General features: G+C 41.1%; 1 long non-coding RNA gene across 1 annotated transcript in view; it reads left to right on the plus strand.

The window, feature by feature from the left end:
- LOC115344084 overlaps window positions 1-23,580 on the plus strand; it is an 87,180-nt gene extending 63,600 nt beyond the window's left edge. Inside the window, exon 5 of the long non-coding RNA XR_003924410.2 lies at window positions 21,976-23,580. This is a non-coding gene — a long non-coding RNA (uncharacterized LOC115344084). The remainder of the gene's footprint in view (window positions 1-21,975) is intronic.
- Window positions 23,581-27,205: the final 3,625 nt, after the last annotated feature.

The raw sequence follows: 27,205 nt of genomic DNA on the forward strand, positions 1-27,205 counted from the left end.
CGCCCGTGTGATGTTCGTGGCCACACGTGTTTCTTTAGGGTAGGAAAATGGAGAAGAAGCGCGGCTCGGTGGCCTGTCCCAGGCAGGCGCCGAAGGCGCTCGGAGGTGTCGGCCTGCGTTGCTGGAGGGTTTGTGGGCAGGTGAGGCTTTCGGTATTGCTTTTAAGCGAGAGTCTGTTTCTTACATGCTATTCATCTCTTCTCGCGGCGATTCCTCAAAATAAAAACGTAAAGCGTTAGTTAGCATGGGCGCATTTTTCTGGCACGGAGAGCCGGTAATGGCTAATTGTTCAGCGCCTTTCCATAATTCCCTTTTTTATCGACTCGCGTGATCGGCTGCACGCAAAAGTTTTTCGGAGCGGTGCCGGCGCACCGCTCACCACCAGCCTTTGCTTTGCAAGCCATTTCCAGCTTATCCTTGAAAACACTTCGATAGATTTAACAAACGGGGCTTCTTTCCGCGGTGAGGCGGGAGGTGCTGGTTTTCGCTTACCCCCCCCCCCCCCCCCCCCCCCCCCAGTCCACCCAGCGCCTTGGCAGGGGGAAGAGAGCGAGGCGATGGCCGCGATGGCTGTGTAAACCCAACCTCGGGGGCGAGGATTAGCGTAATGTGCGCCAGACATTCCTCCCGCGGAGATGCTGGCCGGTGCTGAATGCGGCCGTGTCTGTGTGAGGCGAGGGAGTTTCCTGCTTTAAATCACCAGCAGGCTCCGGCTGGGCGTTCCCGCTCCCGCTCGCTGCCCTTTTTTCCTTCCCCCTCAATGAGTGTCCTTTGTGTAACCCCGCTAATTCAGAAAATTCTCCGCGGTAATTGGAACTGCCCCGTCACGTGGCTGCCGCCCGCCGATTGGCCGACCTTAATTGGCGGGTCGCTATAAGAGCGGCGTGCGGCGGCGGCGGGCGCGCAGCCCCGCTCCGCTCCGCTCCCCTCACGGCCCGGCCTGGCCCGCAGCCCCGCTCCCTTCTCTCGCCGCAGCCGCCGGTTGCGGGCTCCGCCGGAGGGCCGCGGGGCTCTGCCCGCCGCCCCGGCAGCGCGGCCGCCCCTCGGCGGGGCTGGCCCGGCGGGGCTCGGGGCGCACGGGAGCCGCCTGTCATCAGGAAGCGCCGCTCGGCACGGCACGGGTGAGTGAGGAGCGGCTGCGCCCGCTTCGTGGGGGGATCGGCGGGCGGGCGGGCGGCGTTACCGGGCTCTGTACCGCGGCCGTGAGCTCCCGGCTATAGGCGAGGCGGTGAGCGCGGGCTGGGAAGGGAGCGCACCTGGGGCGGGGGGGGGGGTGTCGGGGGTCTCCCCGCTCTCCCTCCCCCCTTTTCTCCCCCCTCCCCTCCTCTTCTCCCCCCCTCTTCGTGGAGGGGGAAGTTTTTTTTCGGATGTTTCTCGGAACCCTGTCTGGCTAAAAGGAGCTCTAGCACGTGTGTGGCCGCGACTTCCTCGTCGTGGCTGAACTTCTTTCGCCTTCCGTGGAAGGTGCGAGCGTGGATCGGTGGTGTTCAGGTGTGAGCTGTAACGAGCGAAATGTCTGCCGTGTGCCGGGGTCCGCGCTCCTGCCGAAAGGGGAAGGCTGGAGCGGCAGGCTGGGCGAAGTTTGCTTAGCTATTGTTTTTTGTGCGTGGAAACTGAAGTGACTTTAAACCACTAGCTAGGCAAAATCGCTTGCTCTCTGCATGTTAAAACTAGATACAACTTCCCACGTGCCTGTTACTTAATATCCTCCTAAGTATTTAGAAAAAAATGTAATATAGTTCAGAGGCATTATTCTCTTCAAGGCAGACATGTAGTGTTACATGTGTCTCTCGAATATTCAGAATGTTGGTTTTTACTCCTGAATATAGTGTGATGCTAGAAACTCTAAAGAAACCAAGTTACTGTCCGGGTGCATATGAAAATGTTTCTTTCCATTTTATTGAAATACGGTATATTAATTGTTACAGTGAAAACTGCCTGCAAGTCAGATGGGAAACAGTAGTGCCTGTAATATATTGTAGACCTTGCCTATTGGTCGGTAAAGAGTGGATGTATTATGTGGAAATGGTAACTTACGTTTCAAATCTGCTGTGAACTTGGTGAGCTTTATTTTTTACTTTCTTTTTGAGCTGTAATAGTTACAGGTTAAAAGGTGTTATCCAGAGCATGCCCTTATCGGTTGGTCCTGATGCATAAAACACTGGTTTTCTTATTTTTAAATCTCTTGCTTTCATCTGTCTCCCACATGAAGATTTCTCCAAAAAGGAAAAAAAGAAACTAGCTAGAGTTGAGATTACATTTCTGTTATGAAGCTTGTCTTAATTGTTCAAAGGCCTTTCTCTCTTTCCTAATACAATTTTCGGAAGCTCTTTGAACAATGCTGTATATAAAAATAGAGCTCAAGGTTGTTGTGTAGCTAAATTTATTGCAAAAATGAGTAGGAAATGTCTAATAAGAGAAGCAATAAAAAGAATAGATTTTGAGATAAGCATGTCTTCTAGAGGCACTGTGCCTCTGCAAATCAGGAAGACTGTAACCCAACTTCTGCTGTCAGAGTCTCCTCCTTAGCTCAGGTGTGGCTGGATACCACCTAAGGAAAATGCTCTGTTCTCAGGCTTGAGCAAAAGGCTCTGAGGTTCTGTGATTGGGGTGGGCCTGGGGAGCAGCTCCCTGCAGCTGGGTACGTTTTTACTTATAGATTTACCAATTAAAATTCCAGAGGAAGAATTCATAAGGTTAGCATTCTTGCCAGAGGTCCCCCTGCTCCCTTCCCCCCACTCTCCTGAAAATAAAAAGCACATACTACTCTGCTTAAATAGTCAAAGCTCGAAAAAATGTAACTGGGGTCTATTTGTTGTCCATTAAGAAAATGATCAGCTACCTCCCACTGGGTTTCACTCACCTGTTTTGAAATACTTGTATGAGGTGAAGACTGACTGATTTAAGCATAAACTGAAATTTTGGGAATTAAATAAACATGTTCCAGTCTAATTCTGTTTAGATCATGTCTGTTACTTGTATTTTGGTTTGTGTCATACTGTTGACTGTTCCAGTTTATTCATTAAAAAAAAAAACCCTTACGTTTTGTAGTATATGATCTCATGCAAAACCACATTTTATGTTCATTCTGTTAGTATGTTTTTGCTGTCTGATTTTTGTGAGCATATATAATGAAAATATTTGTTCTAAAAAGAAAACACTTGGAATTACAAAATACTGGGGGGTAATCTGAAATTAAAACTGCTACAAGTAAATTTTGCTGTGTGTCATGATGACTGTTTTTATTAATGATTGCAAGTGGTGGTGTTTGATATAGAGAAGGGCAGACATGAGATATGCATAAAACTAGCTTTTTTTATGGTGACAATTGTAGTCTGCATCGGCTGGCATCTTAGATGCTGAAAGGGTTATGTGGCTGGCTCACTTCTGTCCCTGGTTTATTCAGTTGTTTAGTAGCACTTCAGCAGTGGATGGATTCTGTAAAATATTTTGATTGTGTGGATGGCAAGACGGTGTGTATGTGTGGAGATGCTTGCCTGTGTGATACAACAGTGCTGAACAGTGTTACACAGAATTGTCGGATAACGGCAAATTCTGGACTCCTTATTAATTTTGATGTTCTTGGACAATGTGCTGGTGCATGCCACACTTCTCTACTGTGTCACACATACATGCACCCACCTCCTGGACACAGATAGCTTTTTCTGACCAAATGGGTTTTTGAGTGAGGGAGATCAGAAATCATTATAATAGCTACAGTGACCTATGGAAACTTCCAATGCATGGTGTGTGCCCCCCCCCCCCCCCCAGCATCTTGAACTGGTTAGATTACATAGGTCATTTCAATGTCTGAATAGATCCCCCCCTCCCCAAAATGTGGCAGTGGGGGATTGCTTTTGGTAGTACTATGATTCACCACCTCTTAGAATGTTACTCTTTCCCCTGCCCAGGAATTGTTTTTTTGGGTTAGCTGTTAAACCTCTAGATACCTTTAACTTAGGGAAAGCTTTTAATAAGCAAGGATGCTTGTTTCCAATCTTTGAAGATATGTTGCATTTGTTATATAGTAAAGGGAAGGAGGAGTTGCCCCTTGGTTTACTTATCTTGACTGCAGTTCTCTGAGCAGTAAGGGTTTTTTCCCTTTATATTCTAATTGAAAACTGGATTCTTTATGTGGAAGCCATTCTATATAAACACAGAAACATTTTGTTCACTTATCTGTAACTTTAGTACTGCAGATAGTTCTTCTGCACCTATAGCTGTTAGAAATGCAGTGTAATATGACTGAAGTAGTTTTCTTGGGGGATGATCAGGTTATGTCTGAATTGATTTGTTCTTACAAATTACTTCTCGCAGCAAGAGCTGAAGTGTTGAACTGATGTTACTTGTTTCCTTGGGATTTGTGAGAAAGGAAACACCTTTCAAAATACGTGTGTAAGAGATGTAGCACTTGTATAGGCTTGTGATAGGCTGTTAATATTGCTTTAAACATCTTATTGAAAATCCTCAGCACCAAAAAAAAAGTTAAACCTAAGCTACTGGATGGGTAGACTGAGGTGGAGTGTATATCTAAATACTCCTGTCTCCTGCGCACATGATAAATGTAATTATAGTGGCTTCAGTTCATAATGCCAAAACATCATTATCCACTCATTTCTGTGAATATCTTGTATTGCTCATAAAGGCTGATGAGGAGTAACATTTAAATAAGTGATCTACTGGTACAAATAGCAGTATCTTAGAAATTCAACAGTCGCAGGACAGAAAATCTGTTTTTATGGCTCAGATGGGTGAAGCAAAGTTTAAGAATGAATTGACTCCAGAAACTTTACAGAGTTGCTGCATGGCTTTGAAGTTGATGATGGAGTGATGACCTACAAATAGAAGGTATGAAAAGGAAAGAACTGTATAGTGCATAAGAGGTTCTCTGGATGATCATCCTGCCCAAAGGGTTAGGCTAACTGTTCTTAAGCAAATCCTGATAGCTGTGTTTCTGACATGTTCTTAAAGATAACTGACACAGGCATATAGTGCAATTCCCTGCAGAAAAGCTTGCCTTCTGTAGCCTTGCCTAACAATAAAGATGCTGCCTAACCTGACTACTCCTAGTGATAAATTTGAACTGCAACTAGTTGCCCAGGAACAACAGTTTAAACCTCCTTTTCAAGCTGATATGCTTGTGCACTGTTATATTCCCCTCACTGTCTCAAAGAATCAGATCATCTTGTTGCCTAAATAGAGCTTGGGACTGGTTGTGGCTTACAGGAGAGCACTGTCTGTAATCTAGAAATTATTCTGTTTCTACAGAGTCTGATTTCTTTTTCAAGGTGAAAATTTTCATCTTCGACTATAGTATACAACGTTGCTGGATAACAAGCATCTAAGTTTAGGGAAGAAGTACACTCTATTGGCACAGCTCGTACTATGTATTATAGGATGGGGTATTGAACTAGGGAAACTGATGATCTGACAGAACTATTGCCTAGAAACACTGAGCAGGCAGCATGTTTCTCAAATGGAAATACTTTTTGTATACCCCTGTTCAGATTCTCCCCTACTCCTAATATGTGCTTTATTGGTCTGTTAGAGCACATGATGGTTGATCTGTTCTAATGTTCACTCAAGAAATAAAATAAGTTTTATAGGCCAGAGTAGTTCTGTTGCAGGTTTTGCTGCTGTCTTGCTGATCACACTCAGAAGCCATGCTTTTACCCTAGTGTCATATGCACATAACTTAAAACATTTGGCTTTGTCCTGATATCCAGCCATGCCAAACTCTTATTAGTGCATGCATCCATGTTGATAACTTCTGGCTGTCTCCAAAGATCTTGTCAATGAGGGAGGGGGGAAAAAAAAAAACCCCCTGCATTTTGAATATGTGAATGCTTGTGTTACAACAATACATGCTTGCTTTTAGTACTAGACAGTAATGCAGGTCTCCCAGTGAATCTGCAGATTGGACTTATTCTCTACATAATGAGAAGATAAAATCAACAGCTTGAAGAAAAAAAATTGTTGGCCTTTTAATGGTCATTCTAAACTCCATCTTCACAACTATATGCCTTATACATGTGCAAGTAGCTTTCTGCAGACTTTTGGGGTTCTTGCACATTGGCTTGTGCTATTGAAAAGTTATGCTCTGTAGTTATTAAGTGATGAGATTTATCTGTTTCATAATCATCTTGAACCAGATGTTTCACTTTTCTTCACCATCAGAAATATCTACTATAAATAGGTGCATAGTGCTGTGCAGTTTTGTAGCTGTCTTGGTTGTGGTGAAACTGTGTTTATAAATCAGTGCTCATTTTAAGAGCAACATCTGGTCTAAATTTTGCAGCCAGCTGTTCACACCTTAAGGAAAACGTCACAGGTCTGGATGACTTGTGAATAATTAAGTATTTGTATTTTACTAATCTTTTGCTGGCCTTGCCCAACAAGTGTGTGGTTGGGCAATAAACATGAAATGGTTTCTATTAGCAAATGCTGTCTGTATCTTCACTGAAAATACTTGGAGTAGTTGTGGTTTTGAGGGGCCTGTTTTGCTTTGTCTTTTTAATTTGTACTGGGGGGAACAGACATTAAACAAAACACTGAATAATACCATTGAAAATATTTAAAAGAACAGACTTACACTTCTATAACATTTGTACACAATCTCACTTTATATTTTGGGCTTAGTTAAAAGGTATGATACTGTGATAAGGAAGGTTTGGCATTTGGAGGTGTGCTTTACAGAATGGTGTTTGAATGCTTTGAATGGGACATGATCATGTGAATATGAACATATGATAACATTCCTGGGTTTGTATAAAAGCAGGAGGTATTTGCCAGTATCCACCTGCAAGCACAAAGGGGAAGTTTGTGTGCTAGCAAATTGGAAATTAAAAGAATTGAGAATTTGGTCTCTTTTTGAGGTATTTCCTTAAATTAGTTAATACATGGAAAGATAAATTTTCAGGCAAATCTTGCAAGTTGGAAAAGTTCTAACCAAGTTCACTAGTTAGTAAAATGACAACCTTTGCATGGGGGAGATCCTCAAGTAGCATCAACAAATATTTAACTCTTCAAACCTATGGCCTTATTTAAGCTTCCAGATGAATTCAGGAGAGTTGTAATATGTAAATACTCATCATTAATGGCTACATTTGTAGTACCACTAATCATTTAGTGCATAATTCTTCCTAAATCAGTTGAGTGTGTCTCTTCAAAAGCTTGTGGGTATTTCTTTAGGTGCTTGATAAAGCACTGACTTCTCAATAAGTAAGTGATAGTAATAGTGTTCTGCTGGATACTGTTTGGGCTTTGAGTATGTGTGCTAGTAGTGATCAATTTGCACTGTAGTTACTAATGAGCCTCAAAAATGAAGTCTGCACTTGATGTAGTCCCTAGTGAATGAAAAAAAATTGAGATTATCGTCAATAATTGGCGCTTCCAATTTATGTCTAACAATAGCAAACCCAGCCTTCTGGATGCCAGCTCCCTAAATGGGCAGGTATTTTGTCATACAAAATGACATGTAGGCAAAGTGCCTGATGTGTCTGGTGGGGTTGGGTGGGTGGTAGCTGAAGTAGACATGCTGCAGCACTGGCTTCTGCAGCTGAGCTGGAGCCCTGGCTGGGAGAGATCTGTCCCTCTGCCGAAATTCCTCAGGGGAGGAAGGAGTGGATGGGAGGCCTCCCTCCCCACAAGCAGCTGTGGAATGAGAATGAAATCCAATGTTTATTCTTTCTTCCGGAAACTATAGGAAATGTAGCACACTCACGTAAGTTGCATAGTAGTACTTGCAGTTGCAATAGGGAGAGCCTGAGTAGGACACAAGGAGAGTGAGGTGTTAGAAACTCTGATGCTCTTGGAGAGGAAAAACTGCAGTATGGGCTACAAAAGTATTAAACTGCTTTACCAGGGAACTGCCCTGGTCCTTGCTTGGGGGAATTTTTCTTCTGGTTTCTGAGCATCCTTAAAAGGTTTTTGACCTTTGGTTAGTAGGTGCCAGCTAAACAGTGCTGCAATGCAGTGTCGTTAACGCTTGGGAGTAATTGTTAGTGCAAGTAGACAAGAGGATGTGCCTTGTGGCTGGGGTGAGGAACTGGAAGTCAAGTGACTGGCTTGTTTCCACTCTGCTGCTGGTCTGCTGCCTAGTGTAGGCAATCTTTTGGTGGAAGTTGTCTGTGATTTACTTGTCCCTTTTTCTTTTAAGGGAGTTGTTCACTTGAATGCTACTAGTTGTCCTGTCTCCTTCACTGTTGTCAGGTGCAGTAGTCCAGCTTTACTTTGTGATGCTTGGATGTCTGAGAGGTTGAAATGACTGATGATATCCAAGCTTTCCATCTTCATATATATAGAACATAAAAATGCTACCCTTGGTCAAACAGGTGCAGCATGAGCTTGACTCTTAATAGTGGCACTGCTGTAGCTGGGTGATCACCTGCCTCTCTGGAACTGCTTAGAAACTGTTAGTTGAGGAATATCAAACAGGTCTCACTAAGACCTTCTGTTATGCAGTAGCTGGAGAAGGCAAAAATCTCACTTCACATCCAGAAAACCAAAGCGCTTCCTCACAACTGGTTCATGGCTGCAGGAAGAATGAACCTCTGGGACTCTGAAATCCATACACAACCTTAGGGAAAGGACAGTGATGTCAGGATGATGCTCAAAGTTGCAACTGCCTAGCTGGTTTTGTTCACTCATTTTCAGTAGGCAGAACGATGGGGAGTAATGGTTCACTTGTGAATGTGAAAGGCAATGTCTTGTCTTCTAGTAGTTATTAGTAATAGCAGCAAGGTTATTGTAGGAGATACCTTTATGTAATAAAAACTGAAATGTACCACTTGTTTCTTACACCACAAAAGAAACCTCTTATGACTTACCTATCTAGATTTCTCTTTCTTGGAAATGATGTATTTTAGTAGCACTGTTATATAGCAAAAATTCCTCTGAAAAAGATAAGTGGATCATATACTAGAAAATGAGTACAGAAGGTGGCATTATATTTGAATAAGAAATGTCTAATTGCCTCTTAACTGTGAAGTACCATGGCATGTCTTGCTCTCCTGTTAGGCACAGAACACATCTGCTAGATTATCTGATCTGGTAGGGAAGGGGAAAAAAGCTGTATTGACAAGCTGAGTGCTGTATTTTCCCCAGGAGTTTCTGCCTGAAGAGGTGCATGTTGTAGCCAGAATGCCCCATGAATAATGTGTAACTTCAGAGATTATGACTGGTTTGGTTTCAACACCTTCAATATACTTTTGCTGCCTGATAAATTGGCCTACTGGAACTTTCTAACTTCTTGGCTGAGGTTAAGAGCATGTAATTCTGTGGTGGAGGAGCAGTATGCAATTCAATACCACATAAGTGAACGTCAATTAAAAAGTGCCTAGATATGGGCAGGGAAGCTTAGTCAAATAAAATATTCCTTTAGGGGAAAAAAAAAAAAAAACAAACCACCAGAACAAAACACTTGTACATTGTAGATAAAGCTGCTTCTTTGTGACAGCCTGGAGAGCCAAAACCATTGGCAAAACTACTCCTGGGATGTCAGGTTAACCTTTTTTTAAAGGGTTGCATTCAGAAGCCCGGATAGATATGAGCAGCAGAGGTTCTAATGGATATCCTGAGCAGCATAGTTCTGTAGTCAGACCAAAGGCATTTGGAAGGTCCTGGAATCCGGCATTTACCTTCCCTAATTTGTTTGGTGCAGAGTTGCTTCTTTGGTATCTTGTGCTTGTAAGTGCAATTTTTATGGAATTTAGGAGATATGTCTTATGCTTTGGGGATGTGCTGATAATCAAAAATTGTTAAAGGAACTTGCTTAGCAGACACCTCGATTTAAAAACAACACACCCACTTCATTGTGATGCTATTCAGGGAAATGATTCAGTGCAGTTTCGGTGGGTTTAAACAATGGCTTAGTGGCACACCTATTTTGTAGAAAGCTGACTTTTAAATGGGATGCCTGTTTTCTGCGAGTCTATACATAGCTAACAGCCGCAAGGTGATACTTCGTAGTATACATGTCCTGTACAGAGCCTCCTTCATTGCATACTATTTTCCAATGCACTGAAGATTGCCAAGTGAATCGGAAATATTGGAATGATTTGTTGGATCTTTCAAGTTTCACTTTCAGAACTGTTTTATCTTGTAGTAAAACATAACTATGGATGAGCTGATTCACACACAGTATGTACAGTCAAGTCCATTTGAAATAGTACACTTGGGTTTTTTTTCCACTCTACACAGAGTTTCTCATAGCATGCTAGCTCATTTATCTTTATCTCTTTGTTCATGGCCAGTTTGAGTTGCAAATAGTAAAATACACTGCGGAGAGCTCATGGTCTTGAGCTCAGCTCACAGTCTTCAGTTCTGTACATAAATTTGTGTTCAGAAACGGAAATAGTAGAGCTGACACTGACAGTGAGTGGCAGGCTGTAGTGATAAAGATGCGTTGTGAGCACACCTTCATGCAGAGTGCTGGCATGTCAATACAAAAATCCCTAACTGAAGTCTCTCAAATACAATGTGAATTTTGACTGCTTTATTCCTGCCCACGTGCATCTCCGGCACACATCTGAGAGTGACTGTGCAGTGGATGGGTACTGTACAAATGAGTCAGTTCCTGTTCCTTTGGCTGAAGCTTCGTTAGGAGTTCTCAAAAAAGTATTTCAGAATGTGGATGTGGTCAACATAGTCATTTTCCAGGCATCTTAAAGGAAACCCACATCAACTGTGAAAGTGAACTTTGAACTCCTCTGTCCTGCCACTAACAGAACTCTCGAGCAGTGCTGGATGGGAATGCTTGTTTGCTTCGGTCTGTTTTCCCTCATAGTTTGCACTTCTTGCCCTTAAGATGAAGTGCCTGGTTATTCTTCAGGAGAATTTCCAATGATGTGTCTGTGTATGACTGATTCATTACTCCACTGGTGGTATGTCAGCTAGACATTGTAGTTAGAAACAGCTTCTGACAAATTTTAGGCCACATTTAATTGTTCAGCACATGTAAGTAATACTGAAACCAGTTAAACCCACTAGAACCTGTAGTGTTATTTCCCAGTTGTTATGGCAAGATGCGGTACAAAACACTTGTGCTGCACCTCCTAGGATTTAATATATAGCTTTAGCTAAATTCTCTTGAAGGCATCAGTTATTAAAAGGGGGTTTCTCTTTTTGAGATGTCAGGTGGATTACTTTCACTGAAAATGTTTGTCTTGTACTCTGAATCTTTGCCTCTTTAGAATGGCTTAGTTTTAAACAACTTTACTATAGTCTTCCTGACTTTTGCAGTGGATTTTTTGTACATGTACTACTTGTGATTATGTACACATTATACAAGCTGGGAATATACCAGGATCTAGGCCTGAATGGCATTATCTCCAAAGTGACTGTTTTAATACACTTCCTCTAGTTTATTGATATGTGCAACTCTGCCACCTAATTGTTATCTTGTGCTGATGTTTGTATTCATAAAGTGCCCTGGATTTCCCCATTGGTTACCCAGTGATGCTGCATGAGGCATTCTGCCAACAAAAGGGAGATGTTTCCCCTGGGAGCCTTTAGAAGGCTACTGCAGCGGAATGGTGAAGCAAGCCTCCAAATGGCAACATAAACTTCATTTAGAAGAAAATGCTACTACACAGATGATGGGAAAATGTTTTGAATGTGTGTTGGAAAATGTAACTCCCAGGTCTCTTATCTGGAAACCTGTGCACTATATACAGTGCTAACTATGCTATATAGTTAGAAAACAATTAGAGTGGAAAAGCTGTGTTATCAGTAACTCTAAAGGTTGTAAATGAGTGACTCTGCTTTATTAGTAAGGTGTTCAGCTTTCCTTACAGTCTTTGACAGGAAAAAGGAATTTTTTCATGCCTTAATTTGCATGTTCACAGCAGTATTTGTGAATCTCTCATGGGCAGAGAGACAAAAAGAATTAAGGCTTAGTCTGAAGCTGATCATGCTGTTAGACATAGAAGGGAAAGTCAAGAGTGCCTGTTGGCCTTGCTGCCTATCAGAATTGTTCATGTGCATGTTTTTGTTTGGGCTTCCTCCCTCACCTTTAGAAAAGAGTGAGGATTAATGAGACTGGCTATTTGATAGTGGTTCCTGTGTTACTGCTGTGCATTACAAAATATCAGGCGTATCTAGACTTTACCAAATGGTTTATCAGGACAAATCTACCTGGTGTTTTTAAAATATGCTTTAATAATAGTTACAATTTTAAACTGCTATTATACTACAAAGACATCTTTCCTTTTTATTCTTTTCATCTGATATTAAGTATATGAAAGTATACCGTGTGAGATCTGAATTTAATATGGCCACATTTAAGTTTTCTTAATGTCATCTTGACCTGTAACAGGAATCTAGTTCTAAAGGTTTTGCTTCAAAGATTAAATTTAATTGCAGTAATGGATCCGACACATTCCTGACTGTTGTGCGGTTTATTTTGCAGTGAATGTAACTTCCCTTCTTCAGGTAACCTTGCTGTTAGACTACTGTGAATGAATATAGAACTCCTTGCCACTTGTCTTCTGTGCTTATTACAGAGATTGCTACTGATTTTTTTTTTTTAAATAAAATGTGTACTGATGTACTTACATCAGTATGTCTTGCAGCTGTAGGGAGATGGAGACCACCTCACTCATCAAGCCATATCTGTTCTGAAGTGCAATCTTAATTCACAATACTGATGCAAATGCACATGTGAAATGGTTGGTCTGTATCCTCTGCTAATTCATACTTACTCTAAGTTCATTTTGAGTTCTGGGCTTTTGAAATGTTTATAGTGTTCAGATGTACAATAAGTTTTTGGTTTGCTTGGTCAGCCTCACTGTCCTGCTTGGATGCTTGGTCTTTAAAATTCTACCTTTAGAGTATACTCTGCCATCATTTCTTCATGGTGTATCTTTGGTAATGAAAAACCCTTTTCAGTAGGAAGTTGCTGAGTTGGAGTAGGCCTGATTCAAAAAGGCTTTCTTGTTTACTCTAGTGTACTGTGGATAATGCAGTACTTGAATACCTTAAATACTTGGAATAAAAAAGCAAACAATCCCACAGAACTTGTAAAACTTCCCAGAGGAATACTTAGGACTTGCTCATGCTCTGCAGTGGTATTCTTAGGAATAGGTAATACTTGCATTTAAGACAAGCTGTCCTATTAAGCAGCTGAATTTAACAATGACTAGTGAGTGGGTGTTGCAGTAAATCAAACTGGATTAAATGGTCAGGTATAGCCTATGTTTCTATAACATGGCCTGTAGTCACGGTCTGTTTTGAGTAGTTTAAGCATGTATTAGGAACTGGGAATAATGGCTTCTCAGCAGAGCTTTCCACTTGGAGACTGAAATCCTTCTGTGTATCGTGGGCACTTCCATGTACCCTTGAAGTAGTGCTTATTTGAACCAGGTCATGAGAAGCTCCAGTTAAGATCTGCTGTTGTAATGCAGTGTTCATAACTCACCAAGAAGAGCTTCTCAAACTGCAGAATGAGTTTAATCACTGTCCACTACACACTGTAGTGCAGTGTTAATCTCAAAGTTTTGGTAGGAGATATTGCTTAATATACAGTTCAAAACTGGGACAACCTTGTGATTCGTGTAGTCTACTGTTCTGTCATAACCTGAACCTATTAGCAATCCATTCAAGATTAAATATTACTGATATTTCATACTATTTGGGATTTCCCTTCAAGAGTCCTTTTTCAAACCCACTGGTATGTTAGTCCTTATTCTTTTCTCAGTATTGTGAATTCCTATTACCATAGTTGCTGCCTGCCCTGAATAAATTTGCCTTCTTCACTCTAAGATCACCTTAGCAAAGGACAATACTGCTTCCTATTTTTTTGTTGTGGATATATTTTTGAATCTCTGACTATTCCTGAGATTCTTGAGGTATCTTGTCCCAGTGAATTGGATACTCAAATGAGCTACTCTTTTGGTTCCTTCCAGTTACATTTTACACAAAAACAGTCCTTGGCTAATTTTTGTGTTTTTCTTGGAGATGGTCTAAAAACAGTTCATGTTATGGAAAAACTAGAGGATAATCTTGGCAAGATTCTGAGTGGGTAAAACAGCCTGGAGATTTTATCTACCATGGGAGAAGATGCTTCTCCAGCTGGTGCTGCCTCTATTCTGTTTCATGGTAGTTATCACTTGCACAAAATATTTCCGCAAGTTCAATCTTCTCTTCCAGGTTCCGTATTTCCCTCTTTGAGAAAGGGATGAAGTAAAAGTTAAATCGTCATACTACAATGTGGTCACGTATACTTTTTGACCTATTAAGTTTGTGGCTTTATGGTTTTTCTGCAGTATCCCATTTATCTCCCTCTTCTAGTATTACATTGCTAAAATCTGTGAAAGTCATCTTTGTATGTTACAAATAGCCTTTAATTTATCAGCAACAATAGTAGTACTGTCTGCATCTCTAGCATCCTTGAGACTTACCCCAGACTTTTGTGCCTTTTTACCTTAGTTAATGTGACACTTTCTAAAAACTTACCGTTTAGCGGTCAGTATGTACAGAGTGCTTTTGCACTGATGGATGCAGCTACTTCTTTTGCCTGCCTCTTAATTATCTGTATGATGTCAAGCACAAGGGGCCTTATTAAATAAGTCAGCTGATGGCCCATGTAGTACAGTCCTAGATCCAAATAGGTCTTTCTGCTTAAATACTCAAAGAAGGTAAAGTAGTAGACAGCCATCTCTCTCCCCTGCTACTGTGCTTGTTTGTCCATGTTTACCTAATCTCATCACTCCAGTGCAAGTGTGCATATGTGTCTGTATATTTATGTATGGGGAGGAGATCTTCATTTAAATGGTTGTTCCAGTAAGGCACAATCTTTTTGTTTCCCTATGGACTCTTGGTCCTGTGTGTATTTTAAAACTCCTCTACTGGTTAACTTGTAAAGCTAGATCTGTGTGACTTCTTCTACAATATGCCTAGGAGTACCAATTTGGAGTAAGAAATTTAGCATCTTTAAAAGCACTGATGCCAGTGTCCCTTACACATCACTATTTCTGCTTTCTCTTAAGTTAAATATAGAATATCGCCAATCAAGAGCTGTGTGAATTGGTGTCTGTAACCCGTGTGTGACTTGCTGGTGTGTAGTGCTTCATATGGATTTAATATCAGTAAATATTAGCACTGGTTCTGTAGAATAGACATCTATTTTGGGAAGCTTCTTAATACATTGTACCTGTTGCTCTTCTACTGGGTGTTTTTCTCTTTACCATTGATGGTCTAAAGGAAGCAAAGTCATGTGAGCTGTGGGATAAACATGCATTTAGGTCTCTGTGGCATAGTAGCATGCTGTTGTCATGTGATAATCTTCAGACAAAATAAAATGTGTCCCTGGCTTTCAGATTTCTCTTGTGAAGATTTCTTAACACTTAAAGAATTATGATCCTTATTTTTTGTTGTGAGGCGCTTCATCTTCTAAATAATTTGGAGAACACTTACCTAGAATACCTATTCTAATTTAATTTCAAATTTTCTGAAGACCTTAACTGCATCTGTACTGTAATCTGGGAGTTATGTTCATATTTCCAGGCTTCTCAGAGCTTTAATGTTCCCTAATGATTTTTTTAGATGTCCACCTTAACACTACTTAAGATGTATGTTCTAGTTGTAGACTCTGCATCTTCTTAATTTATATGTGGATAATGTAACACTCAGACCTTCCTAATGTGTAACTTGCCCCTTGTGTTTCCAGAGTAAAGTTTGCTGCTGGATAAGATAACAGGTGTGACATGTTGTGTGGACTTGTTCTCCTTTTTTGTTGAGATGGTTCTAGCATTTACCAGGGGAAGGTGGCTGTCATCTCACTCCATGTCTCAGAGTGAGAAAGTGAGTCCCTCTGAGCCATAAGGCAAAACAATGCCCAAACCATGTCTGTAGTCCAGGATCCCCATCCTACAGGCTTACAACTAATTGATTTAAAACTCTTATCTAGGTAGTTATTGTATCTTCTTTCCTCAGCTTACCCAGGTCTGCTTGGGTGGCAGAGTTATTTTCGTTATAGAATAGTAAGGTGATCAGAAACAGTTTAAGTTTACAGCATAAATGTAGTAAACTTCATATTGCATTTGTTTGAAAGTGGGTTGGGGGAGATGTTTATCTCTCCCAGCTGAGTTCACTTCACAGGAAGGCAATTAGGAGGAGAGGGTGGGGAAAAGGACAGTAAATTAATTTATATTCACCACCCTCTTATTGCCTATTAGGGTGTGATACAGGACCAGGTGGCTTTGTAGCATCATCTCTAACTGAATAATCAAGTGCCTTATATTGCAAAGTTTAAGTAACATATGAATGCTGTTCTCCTCTGAAGTAAGTACTAACTGCACTTGGAAGGGTAATTATCTTTAAAGTAAGTCCTGGAGGAGTATACGGGAGGATCACTGTCAGGGCTGGGAATTAGTCTTAGGAATTGTTGCCACTTGGCTTGTTAACCAACTTCTGGATCAAACTTGTCATCCCTGGCTTGCTTTCAGTTATTCACTAGGTGGCCATTTCACATTGATATTTTCTTTCCCTGATAATTCTCTGCACATAGGTATCCAGCATGAATAAATGACAGTGTTACTAAAGATGAGGGCCCCTATTTTCCACACAGACTGGGTTACTATGCAAGCTTGAACTGCATGGTAGCTTGAATTGAATTGCATAGTAAGGACATAGTAGGGCTTTCAGAGCCCAGCCATCAAAGATTATGTGCTGTAGGGGTATTGAGAGAGGCTTATTTGAGTAACTTCAGCCAGCATCAGAATTTAGTAGTACTTAGTCTTAATCTCAGCTGAATCATATCTGCACTAAAAATACAGTATTTTTTGCTTAACCCATTTAGTTTCTACTCATGTTTTGGTTAGATTGTTAGTCAAATTATTAGTATTTGGCATACTGGGTGTGTGCTGTTGCAAGGTGCATGCATGCTGTTTAGAAAAAGTTAAGCTAGCTAAAGATTTGACAAAAGAATTCTCTGACATTTGAATCTTGCCTAGCATCTCTGCTACAGCAATGTTAATATGCTGTGAGCACCAACCACTTGCCTCTTAAATGGCTGGGTGGGCCTCTTTCATATATGTGCCATACCCTGATGTATGCCCGTAATATCTGTGTGCAGCAAGTCTGGCAAACCTATCGTACAGGCATGGGGGCTGCCAACAGTCTGTCTCATGCCCTGTGTAGGTCTGGGTTAAAAAGAGGAGCCCAGGAGTGCACAGTTTGGGGGGGGGTGTGGTTTCTCACTTTCCCTTGTCACCTCTTTTCTACTTTGGCAATCTTCTGCACTGTAACCCTGCCTTATGCATAGGAACACTGGGTTTGTGTCCACACAAGCAGATCTAACTGTAGGTGTTTCTGTAATACCATTAGTGTGCAGAAAGCTACCTTCCATATGTCTTGTAAAAAGAACTGAGCTGGAATCCTCTGGCAAGGTGTTTAACACTGCGGACCTAAACAGAAACTTCAGTAGCACTGTTTGCTGTCTGTATAAAAAATTACCTTACTGCTTGTGAAATTGTGATTTGGTGGGTAAGTTAATTCAGTTTCTCATATTATATTACTATCCAATGGACAGTTACAATGCACTGGGGTATAAGCACTTACTAACAATAGCTAACAACTGAATGCTACTCACTTGCAGAACAGTGTGGTCCTGATGCAGGCATTACAGAAAGGAGGTTCTATAATTTCGTAGCATACAGAAGCCTCTAGCTTAGGAACCTTAACTCATGCATGTACCCTTCCATGGAAGCTTTGTGCCACTCTTCAAAGTTGTAGGCTCAGTTATTCATTATTCCATCAACTTCTGTGAACAGTTTGCTTAACTCCATATCAAACCTGTTTTATTTATGCCTGTATAACTTATTTTGAGTTGATCTGTAGGGGGCTTTTTGCATGCTAGAATAAATAATTATTTACAGCATCCTTTATGGGTTTTTACAACTATGCCAGTTTCTTATGTATTTGTATGAAATCCTTCAAAGACTGTGAAGTCAACTCAAAAATAGGTCCTGGTTAAAGGTAACTGTGTTTGCATTTATCAGCAATTAAGTTTTAAAAACAAGCTAGCTAGTTGGCCTCTGGGAATGCAAGTGGTTTTGCCTTTAGGAAGTTGTTTTAGAAGACTGTGCCAACTTTATACCTCCCTAGGCTTGCTCATTCTAGTGTTCTCTGGCAAAGCAATTTAAAAAATGGCTTGGGCAGGATTTTCGTAAATCTATTCAGCCCAATCAGAAGCTTCACTTAATGGAGCAATGTATAAATAGTGCGGAGAGTCAAGTGACCATCAGCTGGTCTGAATGGGTTTGACCACTACAGTCACAGGGTCTGAGGTATGCAGGAGCTGGAATCACTGAAAACATGCTTTGCTGCAGAGATATCCTGGCCCTGGTGTAATTACGTAACTGCAGAGGAATTCATGTGTGTAAGAATGTGTTTTAATTAGACACCTGTATTTAATGTTGGTTTCACCTTCTGTATTATTACTGTGGGCTTTTAAAAAAGTTACCGCCTCGGTTAACTTTCCCATTTCATTAAGTAGTGTGTATTGCAGTGCATAGCTGAACTCCACAATTATGCATTTCCTTTATAAAAAGTGTATGCCTACTTGGTTGAAACAATGCACTGATCTGTTTTACTGAATTCAGAACTTAAGACATAATGGCTCTTTGCCTAAGTTCATATTAGGTAATTAGAAGCTCTTGGCATGCTTGGTAAATACTGAAATTCCTTTGTATTGTGCATTAAGCATGGAGAAATATTTCTTCAATTGCAGTGCCAGTGCACTGAAATTAAGTGTTTTGGCTGTCCCTGGTGATGGCTTTATTAAATCTTGGTGAAACTGTCAGCTCTGAACTTACAGAGCTGCTGGCTTGCTTTCTGTTGGGGAAGTTACTGAAGCCAACATCCAGGTAATGACTTCTTTATTGAAAGCATGCCCCTGCCCGAGTTATAAATATCACAATATGGATTCTAAGCAAACTGGTAAAATGGCACCTGTTTCTTTGTGTTCAGTTCACTTGAAACCTGTGGCAGTGCTGTCCAGAAGAAAAAACTCTTACCAAATTCAGTAACTTCATGGAAAGAACTATTGTTCAAACCCAAGTAATTGGCGTTTCCCTTCTTCCTTCCCCACCTTCCTTGGTCTTTATGCTGAATAGCTTTTCCCTGTTTTCATTACAGATTTTAATGCTTGTCAGTGCCAGCCCTATCCTTATAGTGTATTAGCCCATAATATGACTGACTCTCACAGCAAAGCTGGTTGATGAGGACCTGTTTGTTCTCTTTCCTGTCAACTCAACAGCTAGGACTTTGATTAAAAAACTGAGTTATTGGCTTTATTCAAACTGGAAAAACTACAGTGGTGTATGTATCAGTTACCTTTCTTGCCTTGATTGATCTACATAAAGGTCATTCAATCATATTAAGTGTATCTTGATTCAGCAAGTAAAGGTAGGAGTCTGTTAGGAGGTGATTCACAAGTGTCCTAGTCACCTGTCTTTTTATTTGATGCACAACATGCATCCAGTAGGTTTTTTCTAATTTTTACTTGATGTGGTGATGCGCTTAGTTGCTTCTTGCATTTTTGGCAATAAACCTTCATATTAGTGCAGTTCACCAGTGTCAAAAGCTTCACCTAGAGGTTTTATAGATGACAGATGGTGGGGGTTTTCTCAGTAACTTGGTATTTCTTGCTTTCATGAAGCAGTAAGGCTCCTGTCTGCACAAATATCAAACTCAGGCACGGCTCAACTGGATCTGAGGAGCCATGGCCCAGGCTTATGGTACAGCTTGAGACTTCATGTTATGGATGCATGAAGAGCTCCTGCATCTCTGAGGTGTTCCCAAACCACCTCCCTTTCCTTTCCTGCGAGAGCCCTGAACTTGAAGTGATGAACCCTTTGTCTTCTGGGGGCTTTGACCTTTTCCTGTGGTGGGTGCACATGCATGGCCCACTGCTTCAGTGCTCTGGGGGTCTTAAATGCTGCTTGGTGGCTGCCTCCCAGCATAGCCTGCCCTTAGAGGGAGGGTGGTGTCTGGGTTCGAAGCTCTGTTCCTCCCCTTGCTTCACTTGCTCCTCTTACAGATGCAAGGGGCCTGGCTAAAACTCACAAATGACTGAATAGTTGATGATAAATCAGAAGTGTTTTCATTAAAATAAAAATTCTTAATTTAAAAAAAATAACATTTGTAACACCAAGAGTCTTGTAAATCTGCTGTCTGAGCCTCTTGGCCTCTCCTTGAAGACACAGTGACTGCTTTCTCTGGCTTATTCCAGATCCTGCTTGACCAAGGATCAGAGGGGAGATATTCCCTCTGACTTCCCTGAGTGGCCACAAGCCAGAAGTGCCTGTGGTGGAAAAGCTCTGTCCTGGCATGGGATAGGGTAGGATGGCCCTTTCCTCCTGCATGCTGCTGGGCCCTAACTGGGAGGGAAGCTGGGAGTGTTGCTTGTTCTGAGGTCGGGGATAGCTAGCCCTAGGCTGGAGCATGGTGGCAATACAGTAGAGGGTTATGTTGGCTTCTCTTGAGGACAACTGAAGCCAGGGAAGTGTAGAAGTGTTGCCTACAAAAGGAGGAAGAAGCAGGCAGGTTGCAGTAAATGAAAATCACTGAGGTGAGTTCTCCAGCAGAGAAACGCCAGTATTTGTTTCCCAGCTTCAGGGCTGCTGCTCTCATGCTTCAGTGTTACGTACTTATTCCTGGCAAACTTCTGTCAGTTGTGCAAGCTCCAGAGGTTAGCATCGGTACTGTATAGGGATTAAATAATGTTGATTCATGCTTAATAAATGATGTTTGTGAAACTGCATTGTGGAAAAGTTCAGTGGTGTATGCATGCACCTCTTGTGCTTCTCTTACAATGGGGGCATAACAGCAACCACTCTTCCAGAAATATTTGATAGCAAGCTGTTCCAGTTATTTCCTTTCCAATAGACCAGTCTTTAATCACTGATATTATTGTTATAATCTAGTCAAACATTTGTGGTAAAACTGCTCTAAAAAATTACATGATTAAAAATACATAAAAATGCTCTTGCAGTCACTTATGGTTCTGTGTTTATAAAACCACTTGTCAGGCCAGTGACAGTGTTAAAATACTCTGTCACTGAAGTTGAAAGTCTTACCAGTTCCCAAATAAATGTTTTATTTAAACAAATACTTGAAATACTTAATGAGCAGTTCTAGCTTGATAGCCATTTTATGTCTTTACTGGCTTAATTCTTGTAATGTAAAAATCTTAACGCTTACTCAAAGACTTCAAGGAGTTACCTAGAGTATATTTTGGTTACCATTGGAAGGCCAAGCTAGGCATGTATCCACTGGGATCTTTCTCAGATGTGCTGCATTATGCTATAGTGGCTCCTGAGCTGGTAGAAAGGAGCTGGGATTCCTTCATTTGACACCAGAGATGAAAGGATTTCAAATTGCCATGAACGGGAGTTTTTATGCAAAGACTCAAAATGCTGCACTGATTTCTAATAGAAGTTAACTCTAAGCAGCTCCCCTCCTGCTCTCTGCTAAATTATGTAGGAATTGTACTTTTTTTTTTCACTGCAATGTGGGATACATTTCCCCATTTCAGGATTACCTCTGTGCCTTTAAGTTTACTTTTATTTACTGAATGCCCTTTCTGACAGGGTAAGAACAGCCTGGTTTTGAATAATTCACGGCTTCTTGTAGAATATTGTCGGAGGATTGAAGAGAAGCTTAGGGTGACTTTGGTTCTGCTATTATTCTACTTCATATTTGTGAGCATTTCTTATCTGTTTTTGGGAGAAGGTCTTTACTAATACATGGGAATGAGAGGTTATTTCAGAATAAAGATATAGAACACTGAGTACTTGTTAATTATAAAAGCTAATGACTGCATACCTGAGGTGACTGTTCTGGCAACACACTTTTCTATTTACTATCTACAAGAAATCTGTGTAATACCAACTGTAGGAAATTCTTTAAGAAGGCTTATCTACAGAACTGTTTCATATACTGATTTCTTTTTTTTTCTAATTGTTTCTGCAGGTCCTGTCGGATTAATGCTGTGGATCGGTCAACCCAGAACCTGTAGTTGCCCATCAATCGCTCAGTAGTCAGTGTAGATTCTGTCTTTACAATCAGCAGCTACATCTGGCTACTGGGTCTCTGATGACATCTCATATCTTCTATCTAGACTTTTTATTGGATTTTTATCTTCTCTCCTGGGTGCAGAGCAAGTTCACAGTGCTAACAAGTTAACTTCTGAGGTGTGGCCCCACCTGAGGTGTTGGATCTACTTCACAGTGGGAATCAGATTAAATACCTGGATGTTGTTTATTGGAAAGCAACAGTCTTTTCTGTAGCCTAGTCTTGGGGCTTGTAGTAATCAAAACTGATGAGAGTATTTGCAAATTTGAGCTAAGAAGAAGGTAGTTGAAATTCACTCTTTTCAATGAAGAATCTTTAACCTCTTCTGCAAAGGATAGGTATTGAAACAGTCACCTTGGCTGATTGCATGACTACTATGCATTAGGGGAGGAAATGTACTGTGAACTGTGGTGTGCACAGCTGTTTTTATCGGTTGTATGGGAAGACTGTCCAGGTTTGGGGCATGAACCTGGCATACAATGTAGATTTCTGTGTTTGTTAAGCAACAGCTACATTGTCTGCTGGGTTTCCAGCTGCCTGGAAATACAAAGTGGAGGGTTATCTACACTTTTTTTTTTTGGTCTAGTTACCTCCCTTGTATCTCTGAGGAAGACAATGCAATTGATGTCCAATTGCTGCCTCCCCCTCTGTTCTCACACAAGGGATCCAGCTGGTGTCAACTAGAGCTCTGAGCCAGGTTAGGTCTGAAACTAGTTAAGAAAAAAGCTGTTCAAGGGATTGAAGTGTTACCTGAGCATGAGTAGCTGTCAGGCAGAAGTTAATGCCTGCTACCTATGTAACAATTAGTTTGCCTTGGTAATGGTGCTTCACTTTTTATTTTTTTTTTAAACTTCAGTTAGAGAGCTATATATGTGTGTGCTGTACAGTTAGGGAAATCTTTTTGGAGAAGAGAGTAGTGGGGAGTTATTTATAGGTTTGACTTTTTTAAAACATGTGCTGCACATAGCATGGCTTATACACAGAAGGTGCCTAGAAATAATTGGGGAGGAATAAGATAATGTCTTCAGTGCTGATACCAGCTGGATGTCTTGTTTCTTGAGCAGCACCAAAACTATTGCACTTCATTTGTGCACTGTATCCAGCCACGCAGTGACAAAACCAGCAGCTTCAATTTGAGAAGAGTAAGCCTGGAATAGCAGGGGATTGTTGTCCTTTCAGACCTGGACTACAGTCACAGTAGTAAATGGGGAAGCTTGTAGAGCAAAAGTCTGTACTGTTAACCTTTCATTGGCAAGCTCCGTGCCATTTGCACTTTCACCATGGATATCAGGAGAGTCATGATGGTCACTCAAAGGGTGAAGGAATGTATGATTTGGCTAAGCTTGTCTGTCTGTTGGACTATACATGGATGGTTTTAGATCAGCTGGCATCCAGAACCCTTCTTCTTGAAGGGCAATGCTTCAGGAGGCAGAAGGGTTCTTAAGTGAGTGCTGCTGTTAAAAACTCTGCTTTTGTTAAAACAAATAAAACTTCTTATGCAAAGAACTGTGTATCTTTTCCTGTTTACTGTATCAAACTAGGTTTGTACCAAGTCTTCTAGGACCTAGGGAGTATAAAGCTATTCATTATTATGTCCCGTGTAGACAGCCCCCCAGTACTTGCATCAGCCTGACTATGCTCAAGAAATACATTCACTTACGCATTCCTACATTAAGTAAAAATATACAGACAATTGCCTACAGCCAATAGTTGGTGCAAATAATCACTCCCCCTTGAAATTAACTGTGGATTGTCTATATAGCTTTGAAAGCTACTTATTAAGGTTGAACAAGTGTTTGTCCTTTGCTTTATATGTTGTTTTCCTTAATGCCAGTCTGTTGGCATCTAGGTCTCTGACTTTGCAAAACTGGTAAAGACTTAGATATAACTGAGTCTTTTTCTTAAATTAACTGGCACTTTCTCAGTGCTGTTACTGATGTTTCATTCCATATAGCCTCCTGAGTCTTGACCAGCATATGCACAATAGTCATAAAATGGCAATATATTATTCTCTGCAATATTTCTGTGGCTCATTTAGCTTCCACAGTATTAAGATATCAGCAGTTTTTATAGCATTGCTTTGTTCCTGTGTTTATAGATCTTCAACTGGGCTTTTAAGGATTCATGTCAGAATAAAGTATGTCTATGCCAACTGTTTATATGGCAAGCACCATAAAGCAATTCAAAAGCAGATCAACCTGATGCTTAGCATCAAGCCCCTCTCCTATTCGGTTTCACTTCCCCACTGTTTCAGTTAAACTTATGATGTTGAAATCCCCTTTGTGGGCAGGTACTTCTGGTTCCTCTTGGTTTTCTGTCATGCTACTTGCTTTTGTATACAGACACCTTTAAAAAAAAAAAGCACACACCCTCCTCTTTTACCTTATTCTGAAGTTCTTGCTTTATTTTCAGTGTCTAGCGTAGCTAATGGAAGTATGTAAAAGTGGTTACTCTTCCTACTGTGATACTTATTTTTTAGTTCTTTGTTCCTTTTCTTCTATATGGATTTCAGTGAAACTGGTATAAATAAATGCTATCCTTTCCTCTCCCCTACTGAGGGTACCATTACTGCTCCTGATGAAACTGCTGCTAACAGCAGCCTGAAGTCCTGCCTCAGCTTCAATAGAAGAAACTGGATCCTGTGACATGCCATTTTCCATGTGTTCAACCTTAGTGGGGTTCTCAGAGTTTCCATTTTCTTTGAGCTTTCACTCCCAACAGTAACCTTGGCTGTATTTTTATGATGCTTCTTACACTGTGATGCTCATGAGGGTGAGGACTGACTAGTGTGTGTGCTGTTTCTCAGAAAGGAAAGTGAGACCAAGGCTCTTGCCTGGCCAGAGCGGTCCCTCTCATCACACAGCATCTCTGAAGCCAGGTCAAGGCAGTAAATGGTGAGAACACGACTGCTAAATTACTCAGCTATATCCCTTCTCCCCAAGGCAGAGCTTGAAGTTTGACATTCAGACTTGGTTGGGGTTTTTTTTTTCTGCACAATTCATCAAGCAAATAATGGGAACTAAGACAACAGTGGCAGTTGGATCTGTTTGGACTGGTAGATTGGAGGAGATCACAGCACTTTCATAATTTTGTATTTTCTGTTGTGTCTCAGTTTATGTGATACCTTCCCACACTGATATTTCTTCCAGTCCTCTGACTCTTTTAGAATTTACTTGAATATCTATTTAAATCTTAATACCAGGAAGAACAATATTTTTACTTTCTGGCTCCTGATAACTACTAGGAAAGCCTCACTGCCTACTATTTCTCTATTCTGTGATGAATAGCTCTGTGAACTCTAAGCTTTATTTTTGTGGCTATGTTTATTCTTTCTATGCAAATCAAGATTCAAAGAACTGAAAGGATGCATCTAGTCTGACTTCGATGCACTTACAGCATGTGCTGCCATATCAGTACATAGTAGTAACAAATACATTCTGTAAGTTCTTTCAAAAAAAGCTGGAGTCATTAAGTTTCTAAAATGGCAATAACAAATTTAAAACCTCAGGTCGGGGGGAGAGACACACCAAAAAAACCAAAACCAGGCTTTAAATAGAACAGAATGGTGAATGGGTTGCTTTAATGGCCCAAAAGTGTGAACAGTCACTCCTAATGGGATTGTCCATTGGGCAGGTGGCTTGTAATTAAACTATGGAAACAATCTGTTATTTGGGACCTCTGTTGCTGTCCTGAATAACTGGGTAGATTCTGTGTCTTGCACACAACTGCTTTCTGGGGCTGTTTGGTTGATGGGGGCTGCCTGGGCTGTGGCTGTCTTCCCAGCTCTGCTCTGCACAAAGGAATTCCATAAGGAGCTACCTGTGGAAGGTCAGGGCAGAAGGAAGGTGTTGAGGGTTTTGGAGCAGTCTTTTGGAAACCTTCCAGCAGGCACCTTTTCTTTCCCTCAGCATGAGCAAGCACTTTTCCAAAGGCATAAGCACACCTGCGACTCCTCACCAGAAGTACCCTCTTAACAATGTTACTTTGGTGTCTGACTTGAATGATGTTGGTGTGCTTGTGCATTTTTACTCTGTAAATACTCGTTTGAGTTGACAGTGAAAATTGGTCTTCTGAAGTGGTGTTTCAGGCAAGACGGACGGCCCTGGGACCTCTGTATTGTATCTATCTGGGCTTTTCACACAGGGTCATAACACAAGTCCTGTAGCATAGAAGTGCTTAGACACAGTGCTACAGCACTTGTAGACTCTGTCTGCCATGGGGTTGTGTGTACTGTCACATGCTGGTTTTTACAATAAACTGAAAAACTAGACCTTGTTTGTTGGTGTATGCAAAACAAAGCTCCACTAAAGAAGTATTGAGCTTAAGTGGTCCTTGGCATTGGAGAGCCCCACAACTTCTGAATCTATCCTGTCTGTGGCTAGCCAGCTGCTCATAAAAGCACTTAACCAAAATTGTAAAAAGTCTTGAGATCCAGTTCAATATTGACATTTTTTCTCTTGCTATGTGGCTTACAGCTTCTAGTGGTAGCTCAAAGAAGATGCTGAATTGTTTCAGAAGACAAGATGACTGCTCTTAATTTTAAGGAAGTGGCACACCATTGCTCAGCTAATAGGATAGTGGCTGTCTGTGTGTACAGCAGCAAGTTTTAGTTTGAAGGCTTTGAAGAACAGTTGCTGCTCCTACACATTAACAAAGTTTATCCTTTTAAGTTGGTAATTTTTCTAGCTACTCTTGAAGTTTTGTTCTGTAGGTTGCTAAGTAACACCCGCACATACTCAATCTTCCATGTGCTCTGAATGCCAGTCTTCCATGCAAAACACCTTTCCAAAATTAGTGTCTGTCAAGCTCCTGAAAGGTAGTGGTGCTGTGATTCAAGTCAATCATGTTGCCTGCTGTAGGTGTTAATTCTCCCATCTAAAGACTCTTGCAGAATCACTAATATGGTGAATCTCTGATTCTTTTTAGCTACAAGAAAGCAGTATCTTCTGAAACACACACTAACTCTGGAAGGAGAAGTAAATTGCAGGGGGGCACACCTATAATATCAATTCGTTCATTATGGTGATAATATCTCTCTTTAAAGCTTAGTTTTATTTAAAGTGCAGAGTTCTGAAGGGACCTGGGATGAATCATTAGGTAGGTAGTTTTCCTGTGCCCCAAGGGTGGC

The sequence above is a fragment of the Aquila chrysaetos genome, chromosome 7 (genome assembly GCF_900496995.4).
Source record: "Aquila chrysaetos chrysaetos chromosome 7, bAquChr1.4, whole genome shotgun sequence".
Lineage (NCBI taxonomy): Eukaryota > Metazoa > Chordata > Aves > Accipitriformes > Accipitridae > Aquila > Aquila chrysaetos.